The sequence below is a fragment of the Manis pentadactyla genome, chromosome 17 (genome assembly GCF_030020395.1).
Source record: "Manis pentadactyla isolate mManPen7 chromosome 17, mManPen7.hap1, whole genome shotgun sequence".
NCBI lineage: Eukaryota > Metazoa > Chordata > Mammalia > Pholidota > Manidae > Manis > Manis pentadactyla.
In genome coordinates, this window is record NC_080035.1 from 23,329,031 (window position 1) to 23,348,019 (window position 18,989).

General features: G+C 38.5%; 1 pseudogene; it reads right to left on the bottom strand.

The window, feature by feature from the left end:
• Positions 1-1,537: 1,537 nt before the first annotated feature.
• On the bottom strand, positions 1,538-3,636 carry LOC118916739 (spastin-like; annotated as a pseudogene).
• Positions 3,637-18,989: the final 15,353 nt, after the last annotated feature.

An 18,989-nucleotide genomic window follows, 5' to 3' on the forward strand; every position in this document is an offset into this window, starting at 1 on the left:
CTCAGAGAGGAACATTTTAGGCAGCTGCCATGCCAATTGGCTAAAGGAACTCATCCACTTATAGGGACCATAGTGACAGTATACTATCCCCGGAAAGCCCTCCATGGCTATTGCCAATCTGGAATTATTTCTCTGTAGCCATGAGAAATCACTGACCCGAAAAGGGATGATCAAAGATTGGGGTTCACTTCCAAAAAGATGGACAGAAAGATCTCATCCCTTGACAATGCAGTCAGCCATTTGATCCACCATAGAGTACACCCGGGGTGCTCCTCCCACAGATAGATGTATCCAATGTACGGGATCCCCCTTCTGAGCCAAAAGGGCAGTGAGGAGGGTCTCTCCCGCCATAATATAGAGGATTAGTGGCAAGTTTGGATTATATCTTTTTAAGGCAGCGTTATCAATGGCATGTTGAACTTTTGTTAATGTATCTCTATGTATAGGGTTTAAAGTCACTGTTGAAGCTAGATCAAGGCCTTTTAATAGGTCAAAAAGAGGGATAAGATCAGCTGTGGTTATAGGAATCCAGGGCCTCATCCAATTGATTTCTCCCAGCAATTTCTGGAGCTGTGGTAGTGTATATGCGTCCTGAATACATAACTGGGGTTTAACAGGGGAGACAGCATCTAATGTTAAAGTAGTCCCCAAAATTTTTAAAGGTGCTACCTGTTGAACTTTATCTGGGTCAATCTGAAAGTTATAGTTTTTGAGCAGGGAAAGGCACCGTTTGAAGAGGTCGTCTAATTTGCGGGAACAAGCAGCCCCCAAGATAATATCATCCATATATATGTAAAAGAATATGTCAGATTCTTCTCAGCTTGTTGCTGGCATTCCTCCTTATACAAAGCACACCACTTAATATAAAGGAGGCCAGGGAGAACCGCCCGGGCAAGAGCCCTCCAATCTGTGGCGGTGCATGGATGGTGAGCAAGTCCCTGGAGGATGGTCTCAGCCCAAGGAGCATTGGGGCCGTCCTCAAGAACAGCCTTCTTTAATTCCTTAAGGTCACCTGGCTCCCAAGGGTACCAGGGGGCAAGGTGGTTACCTCTGGGATTAACATTGACTGGAAATAGCTGACATGGGCCTGGGTTAGGTTGTGGGTGGAACAATGGATTCTCTTGGGGTTGGCAGCTAATGGGAGAGCATGAGTCCTTATATGGGAAAGGAGCTGGAACCTCTGCCCGTTGGCAGCCAATAGGAGAGCATGAGTCCTTATATGGGAGAGGAGCCGAAACCCCTGCTCGTTGGTATGGGGGAGGGGGGCTGATGGTGATTTGAAAGGGTTAGAAGAGGAACTAGTACCAGGAAGTGATGGGTACAAAGGAGCCGTGGATTTGGGAGGCCAGGGGGCGGCATCAAAAGGGTTGAGGGCGCCATTGCCACGATTCTCATCCGGCTCTTTATGGCTTCCTTGTCCTGCTGGCGTGGACTCAGCCTGAGGAAGGGGATCAGAATCTCCACGGGAAGGGGCTCCCGACCCGGTGGTTTCCCTGTCTATTAAGTTCTTGGCAGCTGTCTTCAATGGCCGAGGAGGGAAGCAACTCTTTTTTTTTTTTTTCCATTTGCAATGTATATTTTATTTAAATTTGTTTTATGGTTCTTCTGCTGGGGTACACAAATAATTGTAAGACTCTGAAAAGTCCTGTAAACTTAGGCTGAGCTTCTGTAGCTGGTAATTATTCATTGAAGATGGTGTGTTTCTCTCTTGCAAAGTAAAATGTTCTTCAGACTTACAAAGGTATATTTCCTTAAACAGTGGTGTCTCCAAAGTCCTTGTTCCAATGTATGTATGCTTCTAAGGTTTGAGGGCTCACGCTGCGTTTTATCTTTTTCAAGGATTCAGTGAAGTCAGATAATCGAATATTTCTCATCTCACTGGCAGACATATTCTTCACTTGTTCTGGTTTTAGTTCTCGAATAGGACTCAGTGCCGCATCTTTTGCCAAAGCTGTTAGATCACTTCCTGAGTATCCATCATTCTAGCAAGTTGGGCTAGTTCTTTTTGGGCCAATGGGCTTCCTTGTTTACATAATAGGTTTTTAAGTAAAAGTAGTTGTGTCTTCTCATTTGGCAAAGACACATATACCCATTTGATGAAACGCCTGAGAACAGCCTCATCAAGCTCTTGAGGCCTATTAGTTGCACCCATTACAAGCACTCTGTCATCCCCAGCAGATTGTACACCATCAAATTCTATTAGAAATTCAGTTTTTGGACGTCTACTAGCATCATGTTCTCCTTCTCTTCTTTCACACAAAAGGCTATCAACTTCATCTATAAAAATTATAGAAGGCTGAAGTTCTCAAGCCACAGCAAAATGAGCTCTCACCAATTTCTCTCCTTCTCCCAGGTATTTTGAGGTTAAACTTGCAGCACTTGTGTTAAAGAATGTTGCATTAGATTCCACAGCTACTGCTTTAGCCAGCATTGTTTTCCCATTTCCAGGAGGACCAAAGAGTAACAATCCTCTGGCAGGTGCTCTAAGCCCTGTAAACAACTCAGGCCTCAGGGAAGGAAGAATAACAATTTCTTGCAATGCTGCTTTGCCAACTCTTGACCAGCTATGTCATCAAATTTAACAGCTGTCCCATTGTCCACAATTTCATTCATTATAAGGTTGGCAAGGTTGCTGTCCACATTTCTGAAATTCTTCAAGTCTTTTTTTTTTATGAGCAGCAGTTGTAGGGGTAGAAGGTGTTTGTTTGTTCTATTTGATTTTGGTGTACTCTTATGAATGGCAGTTGAAGGACTAGGTCCCTGTCTCATTCCAGAAACCATGGATAAACTACTGCAACTAGGTGCCCTGTGATGGCCTGAAAGACTTGTGGATCCAGTTTTCATAACTGTTTTTGAACGAGGAAGTGAATTACTAGTGTGTGTTAAGGGATCTTTTTTTTTGGAACAACTCCACTTTCTGACTGGAGATGTCCATTGTGGTACGTCAAGTTAGTACTGTCATTATAGACATCCGTTTGTGACTTGGAAAACTGCAAAACTGGTTGCAGCTTCTCTAGAATTGTAAACGGTCCTTGACCATAACCAAATTAGTCATCATTTTAGCCTGAAGGCATCTAGCTCTTTCACACTGTTCACCTTGTCCTGTAACTATGACAGCTATTCCTCTTTCTAGTTCTTCAATACCTTTTTTATACCATTCTACAGCTTGCTCCTTTTGTCTTGCTTTCTCGTCCTCGTCGATGTGCAGGGCAATGGAAATGTACTCGAAAGCCTATTTGTGGAAGGCTCGGACGCGCTCGGCCTCCCCGCCGGGCACTGGCGCCGGCGGCAAGGCTGAGGCTGGTACCAGCATGGCCCAGGAGCTCCTCTTGGCAGCCATGAGGGTGCGGGAGAAGCGCTGGCAAAGCCACATGAAGAGGAGCCCCAGGTGGAAGGCAACCAAATGCAACAGTGCCAAGCCCACGAACAGTGGGTAGGAGAAGTAGTACATGTTCCGCTTATGCGGCGATTCGGGCGGAGGGGTTGGCCTGGGGGTGGGATGGGCAGCGGCCAGACAGGGGGGCGGAGGCCTGGGAGGCACCGGGCGGCTGGGGCCACGGGAGCCTTTCTTCTTCCCTTGTCCATCTGGAGAATTCATTCACAGCGCCCAATACCACCGCCGCCATAACCCGCCTCCTGCAGACCGATGGCGGCCACTAGGACGGGGAAGGCCACAGACACCCACGGGCCCGCTGGTCCCAGGTGCTCGGCACCTCCACGAGCTGCTTGCCGGCCCCGCCCCTTTCTCCTCGTTCGGCCAAAAGCACAACCCCTTCTCCTCCCCCCGGGATCGGTGCCTCCTGCCTCTCTCTCTTCGTCCTCTCAGTGGCCTGGTGGAAGCAACTCTTAAGGGCTGTTAAGGTGGGGAAGGTCCCCAGAGGGGGGATATCACCCCGATTAACTTGGGCTTTGTGTACGAGTTGCTCCACCCTGTCCCAAGTTTCCCAGTCAAACAAATTACTTGCAGGCAGCCAAGGGGCGACCTTAACTAAGGTCTCCCAGGTTTTGATAGCTTGGCTGTCAGAGAGCTCTAGGCCTCTACTTCAGAGGAGGACCCTAAGGGATTCAAGAGAGGGATCAGGCTTGGAAGAAGAATGTCCCATATTTTATGGGATTACACTTACCCGTAGTCCAATTAGCTCATCAGCGAAGTTCCTCGTTCCTCACACGGGGCACCAGTTGTTGCTCTTCAGCAACAAGAAGGTGGGGGTACAAGCAGGACCAGCCTGTTATCCCTAGGGCTGAGTGAGAGGGCAAGTGTCGGCGGCTTGGACACCCTCCCCTGAGATCCCGGGAAAAACAAAACCACACCAAGCCGGGAGATGTGTCAGCCTCAAGGGCGCAACAAAACTCAGCTTTATTCCATCAGAGGCTTAGTTATATAGGGAAAGATAAGTAACAGAAACCAATGGGAATTGATTATCTCATCTGTCACTAGGGTCTTAGGCAGGTTTTAGGTTAGGTGGGGAGGCGGAGTTAGGGCTAAGAGTGCGCGCGCGGGAAGCTAGGTAGGCCACAAATGCAGAAGTAACAAGGGAGGATGGAAACCTCCAGTCTGTGGCTGTCACAGGCCTAAAAGAGGCAAAAGGTCCCAACAGGTCTTTTCTCAATGTTTGATAAAATTCAACAGTGAAGTCATTTGGTCCAGGAGTTTTGTTATTAGGTAGTGTTTGGATTATCAATTCAATTTCATTGCTGGTAATTGGTCTGTTCAGATTTTCAGTTTCTTCCTGGGTCCGTTTTGGAAAGTTGTATTTTTCTAGAAAGTTGTCCATTTCTTTCAGGTTATCCAGTTTGTTAGCATATAACTTTTTATAGTATTCTCTAATAATTATTTGTATTTCTGTGGTGTCTCTAGTGATTGTTTCTTTCTCATTTCTGATTCTGTTTATGTGTTTACACTCTTTTTTTCTTGAGAAGTCTGCGTAGGGGTTTATCTATTTTGTTAATTTTCTCAAGGAATCAGGTCCTGCTTTCATTGATTCTTTATGTTGTTTTATTCTTTTTCAGTTTTGTTTATTTCTACTCTGATCTTTATGTGTCTGCCCTTCTACTGACTTTGGGCCTCATTTGTTCTTCTTTTTCTAGCTTTTTTAGTTGTGAGTTTAGACTGCTGATATGGGGTTGTTCTACCTCTTCCGATAGGCCTGTATTGCTATATACTTTCCTCTTAGAACTGCCTTCTCTGCAACCCACAGAAGTTGGGGTGTTGAGCTATTGTTTTCATTTATCTCCATATATTGTATTATATGTTTTAATTTGGTCATTGATCCATTGATTACTTAAGGAGCATCATTTTAAGCCTCCATGTGTTTGTTGGCTTTTTTGTTTTCTCTGCATAATTTATTTCTAGTTTCATACCTTTGTGGTCCGAGAAGCTGGTTGGCAGAACTTCAATCTTTATGAATTTACTGAGGCTCTTTTTGTGGCCTAGTTTGTGACCTATTCTGGAAGATGTTCCATGTGTACTTGAGAAGAATGTGTATATTGCTGCTTTTGGGTGGAGTATTCTGTAGATGTCTTTTAGGTCTATCTGTTCTAATGTGTTGTTCAGTGCCTCTGTCTCCTTAGTTATTATCTGTCTGGTTGATCTGTCCTTTTGAGTGAGTGGTGTGGTAAAATCTCCTGAAATGGATGCACTGCAATCTATCTCCCCCTTTAATTCTGTTAGTATTTGTTTCACATATGTAGGTGCTCCTATGTTGGGTGCATAGATATTTATAATGTTTTTTTCCTCTTGTTGGACTGATGCCTTTATCATTATGTCATGTCTTTCTTTGTCTCTTTTTATTTTCTTTATTTTGAAGTCTATTTTTGTCTGATACAAGTACTGCAACTTCTGTTTTTTTATTCCTTTTATTTGCATGAAATTCATTTTTCATCCCTTTACTTTTAGTCTGCGTATGTATTTGGGTTTGAAGTGAGTTTTTTCTAGGCATTATATAGACAGGTCTTTTCTTTTTTATCCATTCTGTAACTCTGTGTTTTGATTGGTGCTATCAGTCCATTTACATTTAGAGTGATTATCGATAATATGTACTTATTGCCATTGTAGGCTTTCGATTCATGGTTACCAAAGTTCCAAGGGCAGCTTCTTTGCTATCTAACAGTCTTACTTAACTTTCTTAGTATGCTGTTTCAAACACAATCTAAAGGTTTCTTTTTTTCCTCCCTTCTTTTTCTTCTCCTCCTCTCTTTGGATACTAGGTGTCGTATTCTGTACTCTTTGTGTTTCCATTGACTGACTTTGTGGGTAGTTGATTTAATTTTGCATTTGGTTAGTAATTGGTCTACTTCCTTTACTGTGGTTTTATTTCCTCTGGTGACAGCTATTTGGCCTCAGTAGCACTTACATCTACAGCAGTCCCTCCAAAATACACTATAGAGATAGTTTGTGATAGGTGAACGCCCTCAACTTCTGTTTATCTGGAAATTGCTTAATTCCTCCTTCAAATTTAAATGATAATCTTGCTAAGTAGAGTATTCTGTGTTCAAATGAAACATATTTCATTGAATTAAATATATGATGCCACTCCCTTTTGGTCTGTAAGATTTCTGCTGAGAAGTCTGATGATAGCCTGATGGGTTTTCCTTTGTAGGTGATCTTTTTTCTCTCTCTGGCTGCTTTTAATAGTCAGTCCTTGTCTTTGATGTTTGCCATTTTAATTATTATATGTCCTGGTGTTATCTTCCTTGGGTCTTTGTTTTGGGAGATCTCTGGCCTGAGGGACTATTTCCTTCCCCAGATTAGGGAAATTTTCAGCAATTATTTCCTCAAAGACACTTTCTATCCCTTTTCCTCTCTTCTTCTTCTTGTACCCCTATAATGTGAATATTGTTTCGTTTCAGTTTGTCACAGAGTTCCCTAACTATTCTTGCATTCCTAGAGATCCTTTTTTTCTCTCTGTGCCTCAGCTTCTTTGTATTCCTCTTCTCTAATTTCTCTTTCATGTACTGTCTCCTTTACCTCATCTAATCTGCTTTTCATTCCCTCCCTTGTATGTTTCATTTCAGATACTGTATTTTTCAAAGTTTCTGTCTCTTTCTTTAAGTCCTCCTTGAGATAGTGAATATTTTTCCATAGCTCCATAAGCATGTTTATGATTTTTATTTTAAATTCTTTATCAAGAAGATTGATGAATCCAGTTTCACTCACCGTTGTGTCTGCTGTTTGAGGGATTTTGGTATTTATCAGATTCTTTTACCACTTCATATTTCTAATGATTACTATGGAATAATAACTTTGTGTAGGTGCTGCCCTCTAGTGCACCCAAGGTCTATTCTCTTGAGCTGCCCAGCCCCTGGTGACGGTGGCAGTTGTAGACAAGTGGTGTTGGTGCCTACTGGGAGAAAGAGCTCTTTTCTTTTCCCTGGCTGCAGTGCCTGCCTCCAGTGCCAGGGCCAGTGGACTGAGTGTGTAAGGAGGAGACTCTGTGTTATGCCTTTGTAGCTGCCATAGGTGGAGCCACCCTCTGGCTGGCCTGGCATGATGGCAGAGGTAGCAGGTTTGCTGAACCAGTTCTGGCCACAGGGAAGGTGTAGCAGGCTGCATAATGCTTTGGGGGCCTTCAGTGTTGTGGTTTCAGCCAGGGTGATGATCACCTGAAGCTACTTAAAGTTACCAACCTGCTGGGATGAGTGTGCTGGGATGATTTTGTCCACCTGTCCTTTCTCCTGAGCAGCAAGCTATGTGTAAACCTTACCCCTTTAGCACCCCTCTTGCTGTTGGGAAATCTTTCAAAGTCCTCTCCTTTCTTTCATCCCAGAGCTTCTGGTTGTGTGTACCTGTTCTCCACAAGTGGTTGGAGTCTCTATCTTTCTAAGTATTCTGCCTGTCTTTGTTTTCCAACCCCACTAATTTCCATACCACTGTGTAATGTGATTTTGTGCTCCCAGAGCAGATTTCTAGGGCTCTGTGTTAGCAGTCCTGTGCTTTTGCTCCCTCCCTGCTCCATTTCTCTTCCTCCTGCCTGTAAGCTGGGGTCAGGGGAGGGTTTGGGTCCCGCTGGATCACAGCTTTGCTACTTTACCCTTTTCTGTGAGGTCTTCTCTTTTCCCCAGATGTAGGCAGTCTGTCTCAGTCCTCTTTCCGGTCACTCTTTCAGGATTAGTTTTATTTGCTGTATTTTCATGTTATATGTGGTTTTGTGAGGAGGTTTCTACCTCACTTTTCATGCCACCATATTTGATTCTCTCTGAACCAATAGGATTATCCAATGGATTGGATAGGTAGTATGACAGGAATAGAGAATAGAAGGGTAATACGAGAGGTTTTCCTTCAACAACTGGATGGATGTGATTGTTGTATGAGCCAAACTGGAAGAAGACTGAACATATTTTGAGGGAAACGCTAGAATGTTGGTTTGAGTAAGTGAAGTTTATGTTTCTTATTAAGACTTTCTTTTAAACTGTTCAGCACCAGGAAGAACAAATATTTGACACATGTACTTCCTCAGCCTTTTCCACTATCATTGCTCAAAGATAATTTCACACTTTTCAGCTGATTCAGGACATAATAACATTAGAGTTCTTTTTAGCTCAACATTCAAGGCAGCACTATCAAAGAAGTATCATGATTCACACGAAAACATTGTAAATTCCTGTTCTAGTGTCTCTTGAATCACACACTAAGTGCATAAAACATAAATACTTCTTCCCCATATATTGCTCAGTAATTTGGCAATAGTCAAATAAACTATTTTTATCATAGAAGTTTCTATCTGTAAGTTGTAGAAGTTTTTGTTGTTTGTGAATAATTTAGTATTACAAAGTTCTCCTCCCACACTTCCCTAGTCAAATTACATACTTCTTTTCCTCTTGATTAAAAAAATTTACTTTACCAGGCACTATGTACAGAGTTTTAGGAAGTGCTATTAACTCACCCTTTTTATATCTTTATCTTTGTTTATCCTGCTGTGATTTTGCACAGGACTGAATTTGAGGCATCATGGAGATTAACACTCTTGTATTTATTCCTAAAATAAATGTGCAAGTTAGAGTTACTGAAATGAGATCAAGAGATATTTTTGGCAAAGCATCAAGCTGGGAGACATTCAACAAGGATGGCTTCTTCAGTCATATTAGGGTTAGTGGCAGCATTCTGGTTGGCATAAGTGGTAAATGAGTCTTTAGTCACTGTCAGGTCAGTCATAAAGTGTCACTTATTCTTGAAAAGCTTCACTTGGCCTACCACATCTCTTGAATCCAAAAGTGTTTGCCTCCTTGATATAGTTGCATACTACTCCACATATGCCACTTAGAACCCCTGTGCATGTGATATGTGATTAGCGGATGATACTTGGTCACACTGCAATGACAAGTCTGTAGAAATACACTCTTGGTCATGGAATAATCACTCTCTCAGTCCAGGGGTCCCTGACATGCCTTTATACTTATATGCAAGGACATACTGACACATAGTAATGCCCACTGGCAAGTACACATTCACACATATACACATACATATACACTCATATATACATAGTTATGCCCTCCCACACATGCCATTTGGTCTTTTCCCTGGCATCTCCTTACCCTGGATGTTCTTGAAATATCTTGTTTGATTTCCCATACTGTAATATCCAAATGACAAAAACAATACTCTTGTCTTTAGGGCTCAGGGACCTATCACGACTTTCTTACTTTACAAATTTGAATCAGACATTGTTCCCTAGCAAAACTGATTGCAATGATCATCTTTCAGAAAAGTTTTCCTTCCTTTCCTGACCCATGAGAATCATAACATCTTCTGAGCTTTCCAACTATCTGTTCATGCCGTATGGATTTTTTGATTATCTGTATTGTTCTGGTATCTAGAAAATAAGCTCCTGAATGGCAGGAAACATGAAACAATATCTCACTGGTAGTGCTTAATAAATATCCTTTTAATGAATCAAAGTATTAAATAAGCAGTGCCTTTTTATCAGGGTAGGATAATGGCAAGAAATCAAAGACTCACTAATTTTCTTTAGCTGAGGTCCCAGACTCCTTAGACATATTGGTTGGTTTGTGCTCAATCTGAGTCCAAAAGACCCATAATGAACCCTTAAGGCTGGTTTAGCTGACTTCAAGAAAACTAGAAGGCTTGGGAAATAAGAGAAATCTTATCTCCTATAGAAATTTTATAAAATATATTTTGCAATAAAAGATTCTCCTTTTGGCTATTATAAATACCAAGCATTCGTCTATAAATCAAGCTAGGCAGCAGCTTATTTAATTCAGTATGCTTGGAAGTTAACCAAACTAATTTATAAGTGTCACTCATCCTTTTGTTAATCAATTTCAATGGCAGGCTTTGAAAAGAATGTGGAGACATTTCATCATCAGGTCACTTGTGGGCCATCCTAAGCATTAATCGGAAGGATGGCTTACCACAAGTGAGATATTAAAAACAGAGAGGAGCTTCTCATTTCAGGATATTCTTATTTGTTTCTTCTTAGCCATGCTGACAGATCATTATGTGTCCTTCAGTACCACCATTTTACCATTCAGTGTATGTCAGTAGCAAACAAAACATCAACTGCAGTCAGAGTAAACAGCAACCTCAGTTTCATGTGGACCCCTTTTATCATTTCAGAAGAATGGAATGTAGATAGCTATTGTGATGAGACTTGAAATGAGACAGAGATCATTATACATAGAAAAGCCCACTTGCAGAAGTTGTAGGCAGCTTTATAATGACTGTTTACTAGTTCAAAGATAAACAAAAGACAATAATTTTAAAGTCTTTGCACAAACCTTTAATAAACTTCATTAGAGAATATGGGATATATTTGACCACTGACTCTTCTAGTCATGATTCACTTTGTTGGTTTACTTGGCTGAAAATGAACTGTGCCTAGAAAGAATCTCCCTGGATAATAATGTTTTTGCAAAATACTCATTGCTTTAACCAAAATAACTATGTATCTTCTGGGTCCATTTATAAAAAAGAATCGCAGGAGTATTCAAACCTGTCAGGGTAGTTGGCTTCATTCGTTCCCTCATACAAAAATATTTATTGTACACCTACTCTGTGCTACTGTTCTAAACACAGGGGCTAGAGAAGACAAAAAACCCTATCCTCTTGGAATATGTATACATTGTAGTCCATAAAGATGGAAAAAAAATCAATGAAAAGAAATAAGTAAATTTGTGAAGTGCTAGATGGTAATAAATACTATGGAGAAAAATAAAGCAAAGTATAGAGACAGAGGGTGATAGAGGATATACTTCTTAGAGTGGTCAGGGAGTATTTCATTGAGAAGTTCACATTTAAGTAAATAACCTACAGTTGGAAGCTGGGTGACATTTGGGTAGAATATGGTAATCAGTGTGCAAAGGCTCTTGTCTGGGGATGTATAGTGGGTTGGATATGAGTAAGGAAGCTGGAGGGCTGGAGCAAAGTGAGCAATAATAGGAGAGAAGGAGGTGAAATCAGAGGAGAAATAAGCAATGAATCCTCTTAAGCCTTGTAGGTCAGGGTAATGATTGGAATTTATTCAGGGTAGGATGGCAAGCTGTTGGAGTATTGTGAGCCAGAGGGCTGGTGTAATCTGATGCTTATGTTGGTTAACAGGATCAAAGATGATGTGTTTGGCATACATGTTGTTGGAGGAAGTGCAGAAGCAGGAAGGCCTACATTCCACCCATTTCTTATTTCATTCATTCCTACAGCAAAAAAAAAAAAAAAAGAATTTGAATTCCAGGAGTAAACTGAGTTACAGAAAAGATGGCTTTCTGTCTAATATATGGAGAATTACCTCTTCACATTAAGTATAAATAACTCAGTTATGCTGTCTTATTGGCTGATCTGGAGAAAACACAACAAACAAATCTCGAACAACTAGTGCTTCAATGGTGATTTTATAAGACGTGATTCTTTCTGAGGAGGAGGAACATTGGAATTACTCATCATATATTGCATCTTTATTAACATACTTACAATAAAATTACTATTTATGTATCATTTCTTAGGACTTTGGAAATACAGACAGCAGTTCTCTAATACCTAATGTAAAAGAAAAGGCAATGGGTAGTTTCAGGAGCAACAGATGGGTTCACTGGGCAGGTACAAAATGTCTTTGTACATATTTTCACTTTAATTAATTAAAAAATTCCATATGCCTCATCACTTTGAGTCGAAGATTTCCTTTTATGAACTGCTGTGTAGTTTTGACAATTCCTCAACTCTATTTTACTGGTGACTAGTACCCAATATCTAACATGCTGCCTTGTGAAGACATAAAAGTGTTATTAAAATTACTATTGGCAACAGTTTGTTAAAACCCTTAGGGGCATAATGGATTTTGATAATATTTTATGGAACTATATTTTATAATTACTAGATCCAGATTGATTCTTTTTTTTCCCAGAGTCATATGGATATTCACATATAAAGTACCAGTGAAATATTACTGAAATAACTTACTGGCAAAATAAAGCATGTGGGGGTGGTTACAACTCTTTTGAAGAAAATGAAATCTTGGTTTCCATTGAGGTGAATTTTCACAGTACTGGTATTTCTGATATTTGATTTGCTCTCATAAAGCATCATAAAAAGGTGATTTGTTTTATGAACTATTTTTCCTTATGCTTATTGAAATATTGGTTGTTTACAGTGGGCAAATTCACAGTGTTTTTTGCAATGTCTTCTCTCCTCCAATTCTTAATTTTCATCTCAGTAAATAACACTACTTTCCTTTTCCCATGGCTGCTCAAGCAAGAAGGTGGGAGTCATCTTTATTTCCTCTGCCTACCTTCACCTCTCTCAAATCAATCCATCAATATGGTGTTCAAATTTCCTATTGTAAATCTGTATTTGTCTATATTTGTCCATTTTCAATACTACTACTCTTTCCTGAACTCTGTCCTCCATTGGCTGGACTACACAATGAAAGTGTTAGCTCTTCCAGTCTCATTGGCTTTCCTTATTAGAAACCATAAAAACCTCAAACAAAACAAAACGAACATAAAACTCCACAAAAGAATCTTTTCTCTACATATTAGCACTGGAGCATTAGCAAAGAAGAAAATTGTTCTAACAATAAGAAAACAGCTTAACACTATTTGGGACATTCTCATTGGAGGCTTTTTTACTTCTTTAGAGCTTCTTTCTGGTGCTTCTAATACAGAAATTTCTGAAGTACTCAATGTGTTTTTATGCCAATTATGCCACAGAATATCACTTTAAGACTCAAATTAAAAATACATCTAGTAATGTGAGCTGTCGATAAGACAGTGCTCAGAGATCACATAGATTTCTGGTCCCATCTTAATTTTCAGAAGTAGATCCATTTGTTTGCATAGCTTGATTTTTATGTGACCTACTTTGGGCTTCTTGCTTCAGCATTCAAGGATACAGGGACTTTTCTAATTTAATTTCCCCAGCAATGTGGAGGTGTTGATAGGAAATCTCTTGAAAAAAGAATGCATTGTGGGTAGAGGTGAAGCCTGCCAAGGGCTACATGTTAGAGCCTTGTGCTCTTGGGAATCATAAGTCATCATGTATAGCTGGGACAATGGCTTTGTTGAAGGGTGGGAGGAACTGAGTGTTTCTGAGTATTGAGTCATAAAGGGAGATCTTTCTTGGCTTCCTAAGGAATTGGGGTTTTATCTTGCAGGCTGTAGGGAAGCATTGAAGGATTTTATTATGTCTACTGTTGATTTTCGAAGTCTAGTGGGTTCGATTTTTGTTCAGAGTTTGAAAATAAAACTCTCCAAAGCTCTGCTTGCAAATACAAATCAAATTCAATAGCTTTAAATCAGTAGAGATGAAACATGCCTTCAAACTTGTCAGAAGTAAATGAGGATGAAGTTTGGCCAGAATAGCACTTCCTCAGATTGCTTCTCCCACACCTTCAGAGTAATCATGTTTTCTGGCTGTGGTGCATGTGGAGTAGAAATGTTTAGTGATTTTCAAACAAAAGGATAGGATAAAGAAGGATATTCCCAGAAATAGATAATTGCACTGCCAATTAAAATTATTGATTAGCAATATCTCAGTTTTGCAATTACAAATAAACATAATAGGATGTGGAGTAATAATTCAAGGACAAGGATATATTTCCACCAAATTTATAACTTAGATTTCTCCTCACCTCCTACATATACATCTTCTAAGAAGCAAAATACATTAATGAAATTAAATGTATTTTAAGTTAGGCATTATTTTAAAAATATAACTGAAAGATTTACAATTAGAGCCATCTACCAATATTTATAAATTACAAGCATATTTCAAGAGTATCTAAATTAGATAAAAATAATCTCAAAACATAGTAAATGGCAGGAACACATGAAGTGAAAAATTAGAAAATGCACATCAAACATCAAAGTCCTCTTCCAAGTAGTATATTTCTCAACTTTTAAAGTAAAATCCAGCTTTTCTTTAAAGTGCAACAGGAAAATTGACAAAGTAACTGTTGTCTGTGAATATTCTTTGAATCTATTTTCACCTTTTGAAGGATATTTCGAAAAATATATTCTGAAATAAATGGAAGAATAGCTTTGAGTATTTTAAATTATTGCACTAAAATAGGCTGACTATAGTAAACTAAGGAGTATTAGAATACTGAGGGACCAGATGTGTCTGAGTGACCCAGAGGATATGAGAAGCAAGTAAACCCCACTCCTTGTCTCCTGGCAGCATGCACACCATATTAGGTCTTTTTCTGCTCTGCATGTGTAACTATAACATGGGAAATAGGCTAAATAGCTAAAGGTCATAGCCAGGGTGTTCTCTCAAATATGAGAAACAGTGTAATCACAATGACTCCTGTATGATCCAGGAGTTGGAGCCATGAGGGAAAGGGGAGAGAGAGGAAAGGTTTCAACTAATAGAGGTGAAAAGAAAACTCTTCACTCTATCTAGATTCACACATGCAATAGTTATGGGAAGTGCTGGGATGCTGCATATGGAAATGAGAGAAACATATTTGCATTCATGATAAAGAAAAATATTCCAATTATTGGGCATGAGGTTAAAGGGACTTGCAGACTGAGTCAGTATAGTTCACTAGGAAAAAAGTACATTTGAATCCTGACTCACCTTCTTAATTGTTCTACATGAGGTAATTGCTTAATTTTTAAGTTGTTTCTTATGTTTATCTTCAAAAGCTGGGAATATTAATGCCTCTCTTGCAAGGTGATTGTAAAAAGATTAAATGAGATAACGTATCTCATTAGTATAGTATTAGAAACATAGTAGGTGCAGAACAAAGTAACAATGGCTTTTTATATATTTTGTCAACTTTATACAGTATATCCTCTTAAATTCTGGCATTTGTGTATGTAATAGATTCTGTTACTTTAGGTATTAACATGCCCCGCATTTCCCAGGTCTTGGAAACTGGAGAGACTGATCTGGGGAGTGGGTTATGTGCCATTCAGACTTACAGCATGAAACTTATTTAAGCAAGGGGGAAAGTGCTGAATGGTTGTATTAGTTATTGTGCTACATTATTTTAGAAGCATACAAATCTCTGAAAACTGAGTGGGATACAAAGCAAAATGAACGTGTGTTAAAAGATAACTACTTAAAATGCAAAAATTTTGAAGACTAAATTCTCAATCTTCTATCAACTGACTGTATAAAAGAGAAAGCAGAGAACTTGAGTCTCAGAATTTTATCTCAACTATGGAAATGAGTAATTCCCAATTTTTTCCCATTATATATAAATTTTCCTTGCTATATTTGGTTCTTTTTGTATTTTACCATCTAATCTCTGGATTTGTAGATCCTTCTCTTTAATGTAAAACTCCTCTTGTTCAAAAAATACTTTTAATTTTAAAATTAATATTTTCCAGAATTTCTATACCTCTTTGAAATTATACAAAGTAAATATATATATATATATGATTCATATAATGTCAGTGATGGAAAACATTAATAATAAAGTCCAAATATGTTACTATCAAGATTAAATAATACAACTTTTACCCACACAGTATATTATACACTATATATTATTATATATTAAACATTATATATTATACAGGGTTAATGAAAAAGAGTATTATCTTCATCAGCACTATTTTAGCATATACAATACTGATGTCAATTTATGTCAGTCTATTAGTTTATTTTAAGCTTCATGTAAGTTCAGTGGAAGAAATACTAGATTTAGGAGTTAGAATATCTGAGCTCTAATTCTACTTTTGCCAGTAACTTTAGAAAAATTATTTCTAACTTCTATATTCCAGTTGTTTCCAGTTTTTTTGAGATATATCAACAAATAAAATTTTAAGATATTTAAAGTGTATAATGTGATGATTTGATATGCATATACATTGTGAAATGATTTCCCTGAATTGAGTTCAAATTAACATATCCATCACCTTACATATTTATTCCCCTTTCTCTTCTTTTTTTTGATGAGAACAATTGAAGTTCTACTTCCTTAGCAGATTTCAATTATATAATACATGTTATCAACTACAGTCAAATTGTTACACATTACATCCTCCAACTTTATGCATCTTATAACCAAAAACAGGTATTATTTTTCAACCTCTCCCTGCCCCTTCACCCCCTCCAAACTATCTCCTGGCAGCCACCTTTGTACTCTCTGTTTCCATGAGTTAGACAATTTTTAAAGATTCCACATATAGTGATACCATGTAGTATATTCCAATTTAGTGATTAAACAAGCAGAGTTAATAATACATGTCATAATTATTCCTATAATTAAATGAGGTTCAAGTTAACTAGTCTATTAAAATGAGTTTTTTAAAGAGTTAAAAGTGTGACCATTGTTTGTTTTGTTGTCAAAAATATGGGCTATAGAACCAAATAAAATGTGTATGGGATTTTTTTTCTCTACGTCATAGATACAAGTCCCTTGACAAGCTACTTAGCATTTGTGAACCTCAATGCAATCATCAGAAAAATGAATGTAGTAATGCATAACCTGGGTGATTATTTTTTATCATGACTTAGTATAAACAAAAATTCTCATACACTTTAGATCTATTTTGGGTGACAATTTTTATTGTTTTAACAAAGTTGAATGTATATATCCTCCAATTCAACTATACCATTAATAGGTATATAGCTAGAGAATCTCTAAGTGTACAAAATAGGCTTGTACCAATGTGAAGTGAAAAAAATATATTGGGGGAAACCCAATTCTGTTTCAGTAGAGCAATGGATAAATAAGCTTTGGTTTTTAAAATATAATTTCAATATTAAAAAGCAGTAAAGTAATTAACTGTACATATATCCATTTGAAAAATCTCAAAAGCATGTTGTCTAAAAATTAAGTTATTAAATTATATATTAGTATAATAGAATTTCAAAAGCAATTTCACGTATTTTAAATGGCAGTGACATCTTCTTAAAGTGTAAAAGCATGATAGGAAAGACTTACACCAACATGAGAATCCTGGATTCTTCTGAGGTGGGAGTCAGAGAATTGAGGTGGTGTAAGCTTATAACTGGTCCAGTAATATATGCATATTAAATATATGTGTGTCTAAAAATTGTTACAAAATGGTATAATAGTGTTTTGGTGTGGTTTATGGTGGTTCTTTTTCAGCCTAAATGCTATTTACTATAAAGAGCAGAGAAGATAGAGTACAGGCGCCGTGGGGATAGAATGGAACCAAGCAAGCGGTACAGGTCGGCCTCCTGCTCAGCGTGTACTCTTGTTGCTCCTTTGGGCCATTTCCTTGTTGACGGCCATCTTGAAGAAGTGGTCAGACTACATGTAGACAGCTGTTTTTTCCAAAACTTCAAAACAGCACATGAAAACCTTCAGATTTAGAAACTGATACAGGCCCTTGGGCTCAAACATGGGTCTGTTCTAAAACATCGGAAGTGATGAAATCCAACAAAGTTAAGCTTTTCTCCCTCAAACCATAAGAATATCCCCAGAAACAAGGAGAATTGTTTCAGTTGTCTGGGTAGCTTTTCCAAGTACTCAGACTTAAGATTTTTGTGTCATGGTTGTAGAAGAATTTATCAGTTGCTTGCAGAAACTCATTTAGTTCTCCATGATATGTCCACTCGAATATTTTCTTCAGCCTCATTATATACATATACACATATATATGTATGTATATATATATATATATATACACGTGTGTGTGTATATATATATATACATACACATATATATACAAGAAATATTTATATATCTATACACACACATACATGCACACACACACATTTTTCTCCACATCCTCACCAGCACTTGTTATTTCTTGTCCTATTGATATTAATCATTCTGACTGGTGTGAGGTGCTGTCTCACTGAGGTTTTGAATTGCATTTCCCTGATGATTAGTGATGTGGAGCATCTTTTCACATGTCTGTTAGTTATCTCTATGTGTTCTCTGGAATAATACTTATTCAGATCTCTGCCCATTTTCAAAATCAGATTCTTTGTGTTTTTGGTACTGAGTTTTATGAGTTCTTTTTAGTTTGGATGTTAACCCCATAGAATAGTTTCCACTTATTTGTGTTTGTTCAATTTCTTTTACCAGTGTCTTTTGGTTTTCAGAGTATAGGTCTTTCACCTCCTCGGTTAGATTTATTCCTAGGTATTTTATTCTTTCTGATGCAATTGAAAATGGGATTTATTTCTTAATTTTTATTTCTGTTAGTTCATTATTTGTATATGGCAATGCAATAGATTTCTGTATGTTAGCAATTTCTGGAGGGCACTCAAACAATGGCATTCATGAGTGCCTCCTGTCCCTTAAAGAGTTTCAACAGTTCCCTTGCCCTTTGGTGGGTGCTTGAGTTCTGAAACCAGCTTCCTTTAATATTAGGGGTGGCAGGTTTTAAATCCTCCAACTCACAGTTTTTTCTGTGCCCCAGGGAAGAATGCACTCTGGTAGCTCACTGATATCCCTCCCTCCTGCAGAGCCATGCCAGTTGTGGAGTTTCCTCTGTTACCATGTCTCTTGTCTCTCCTGCTGTTTTTTACATGGCCTTTTTATCACCCATTATACAGAAGGTGTTCACTCAGGCCTCATGTCTCTCTCAGGATGAATTGCTTTGTGTGT